The following is a 3,764-nucleotide window of genomic DNA, read 5'->3' as shown; positions in this document are numbered from 1 at the left end:
CAAGAGGCAAGGGCGTTCTGGAAAGCTCTCCAAGTAGCAAGCTGCGAACGTTAGTCACTGAAAAAGCTTCCTGTAAGATGTCATGTGCTGAACTAAACCAAGCTCGGCATGAGGGAGCATTTCTCATGCTGACCTAGTGGAGACCGTGACTTTATTTGTATGCACATATTAAGCACCTGCAGCAGGCGGCGTCTGAAAAGCTTCCAAGTAGCAAGCGGCGTCTGAAAAGCTTCCGAGAGTCAGGTGACTAACCAGGGCATGGACTTTAATGCTGACCAGGGCATGGACTTTAATGTTGCCTATTCACCAAGTGGACGAGACCAACGCCTAAAAATAAATGAAGTCCCTCTAGAGTTAAGAAGTTCGGAAATCATTAAGATCCTTACTCTCTGTAAATTATAGTTATAGTCTTAGTCCTGTAGAAGCTGTGTCGTGGTGTTGAGATAATCAAAAGGGTTGAGAACCACTAACACCGTCGGTTGGGGAGTAGAGGAAACCACTCTTGAGAAAGATACTACGTCCACTACCTATACAAGTGATTGTACACAACGAGATTGAGCCAAAGAACAAGAGATTGTATTTTTTGGCTTGACTCAGTTTCCTTCTTATTTATCGTTTTCACTCCATTCGATTGATTATTGTTTTTGTAAAGACTCCTTGTTTCTTTATAAAATTCATATGTTTGATCCATCATACTTATTATTGTTTATCTCTTGTTTATGTTGAACACATTAATACTTTATGCACAACTTCATTCTAGTGCTCAAACCAACTTGACAACTTGGTAAAAGAATCTTTAACTTAGATTGTTCGAAAGAATAACTAAGCTGCATCAAGTAGAACGCCAAGTACAACTAGAGATAGACTTACTGGTATTTCCTGCATTCTGTCTTAGATGCATGCATCCTAGAGATAGGCTTTGTATGTTATTCGCATTGAGAAGTGTTGAATAAGATCTAACGCATAAACAAAAAGATAAGTAAATCATCCCATCTAATCCACATCACATCTTAGTTGTGTACATTCATCTTAGACCGACGCGTCCACCTACCTTAAATTCCATTTTTGCATGATCCAGCATTCACCAATCAACTCTTTTGTATCTTCTTGCACAGGTACAGCAAGTTAGTGTAAATAATATATTTCTCATATTCATTTAGGAAAACCCTACAATAGATACAACGCAAGGTCTGCGTTTGGTTAACTGAATCCCTGAGATCGACCTTGGACTTGCCAGGAACCTAAATTAGATTTATATTAGGGTATGGTTTAGGAAAACTTGAACGTCATTACAAGGAGTTGTGTGTGTTCTGTGCATACTACTAACTCCCCAACGCGTTACCATTACTTAGACGCATCAAAACATAAACGCATCACTTATACATAGAACTTATTTCTCCAATTTATTCTATACAATACACTTCTAGAACATATCGCGATAGTAATGAACAGCTATGTTCGTGCAGTGTTGCAGTCGTGTAGATCGGGCGTTCGAGGTTGCTGTTGTTCGAGCGTTCGTGTACATCGAAGCATGGAGACGCTTCTGCTATTGTGTATAAAGTTTGCTTTCTATGCATTTGTATTTGTTATTCTCATGCTGTAATTTCTGTATGAATCGCATAACCGTTTATTTGAAGCCGACTGTAAATGATTTGTTTATTCATGATTGTAATTTGGAATAGTCTTGCTTCCACTGCTCACAGAAATCATCGTTGCCAATTTCCTTTAGGAACTTCTAGTACTATTTCTGAAATATGGAGAGGAAGACAACCAAATGTGAAATACTTTCACATCTTTGGCAGTACTTGTTATATCTTGTTTGATAGAAAGATCATCGAGAAATGGGATTCAAAATCAAATGAAGGAATTTTTCGATCTTCTGAGACATCTGAATTTGAGTCTAGTCAGGATGAGTCTGAGGACATTTCTGATTCTCCAGAAGATAGTGATCTAAAGAGTTCTTTTAATGTTACCAAATCTACTCCAAGCCGAGTCTCTCGAGCTTCTATCAAATCCAGAGGGAAGAAAGTTGTTTCCTCTAGACTGGCTTCATCGATTGTGTCATTTGTTTCATTGGATAGTGTATCTTTTCATATAGAGTTAGGGGATATTTGATGCTAGTTTTTATGAGGTGGAAATGTGGATGTTATGTGTTGATGGAATTGCGTTGTGCACTCAAGTTTCCCCAGTGGAATCCAAGTGTAAATTCCTCTAAGTTTTCTAGTAAGTCCAGGGTTGAACACAGGGACTTGTGAAAAAAGTTTACGTTGGTAATTTTTATGAAGAACTTTGCGGTAACCAGATAAATAAATAAAGTGTTGGGTTTGTTGTTTGCATTGATGAAAAAGAAATAAACAAATACAACGGAGTTGAGAAAACACAGTTGCATTGATAGATGCAATGAGTATGTGGTAAACGGGTTGACAAGATCCTTAGCTAGCGTTACTTGGGAATGCGTCAGACTATGTGATCTTGTTATAACCATGCACAGCAAGTCATTTTCCAATGTAAATGCAATGCTCCTAAATCTAGGACGCATGTGTTGAATGCAAAATGTCCATAGAGCTCATCCCTAAATCTATACTCTTCTCCTATGCGATGATGCAAAATACATAAAAGCAAGGTGACCGCATACAATCATATCCTATCTCTAGGATGCATGCAATGCGTTGATAACAAATAGTGCTCATTCTTAAGCGCCTATCTCTTGTTTATGCATTCTAATCTCGCTCTTCCGGGTCTAGATTCTAACCTGACCTTCTCAAGTCTAGATCCTGTCCTTAGACTACCCTTCCGAGTATCTCTAATGGACGAATGAAGCATACATAAAAAGGATAATCGCAAAGAATGAAGATTCCCTAGTTGTGCTAGCTAAATGCTTCTCAACCCATTCAACGGATTTAGCTACTCATGCGTGAATAACAGAAAGTGAACAAGTATAGAGAAGGAAATTCCATTTTTATAGATGAGTTGAGTACAAAATGACAATGGAAAGTAAAGGTAGAGAGCCTGGTAACAATTCCTTGCTGACCGAGGCTTTTTACACTGGAATCTCTATTCTGATCTAAAGATGTTCCCGCTTCCACAAGCGTCGGCCCTCTCTCTGTCCTTGAAGCTTCCGGCGCTCTCCCAAGCTTACCGGAACGATCTTCCGTCACAACTTCTTCCCTCGCATCCGCTTTAAAATGAAAGAAAACTAAAGACGTGTGAATTGAAGTATGAAATTTCTAACTGCTAAACTCGTGAACTAGCCAATTGGTTAACCCCTTCTCTGAAGAATGCCCTTGGTATTTATAGAGCATTCATAGTGAAAGGCGGCTTCTCTCTCCTGGTTGTACAGATGGGATAGCTTTAATTCCTGACTGATGCGCCGAATAATTGTCACCGATAAAGCTGAATGTACTTTGTGGTCGTTATCGGCTGTCAACTTAACTGGATTCGACTGTCAACAGCTTTCTATCCCATCGTCTTAATTGGCCTTTCACCCAGATGCTCCCACCATGTTATGTTGACCAAGTTGTAGCCATCCTTCTCGGGCGAATGTTTGCGAGCACGATCAACGCAAAGCCTTGCGTTGAAGTTGCGCTCGACCAATGAATTCCTATGATCGTAATCATTGCATTGCGTTACACATATTCTGCATAAAAATACAAAAATCAACTGTTCTAATGCGCTGAACGCATGCGACCGCAATATTACGAAATTGATGCTTAATGGACGCAAAGTAGCATATTTCATCAACGCAATCCAACATTGTTTAAGAA

The sequence above is a fragment of the Benincasa hispida genome, chromosome 8 (genome assembly GCF_009727055.1).
Source record: "Benincasa hispida cultivar B227 chromosome 8, ASM972705v1, whole genome shotgun sequence".
NCBI lineage: Eukaryota > Viridiplantae > Streptophyta > Magnoliopsida > Cucurbitales > Cucurbitaceae > Benincasa > Benincasa hispida.
Note: the sequence above shows the minus strand (reverse complement) of the source record.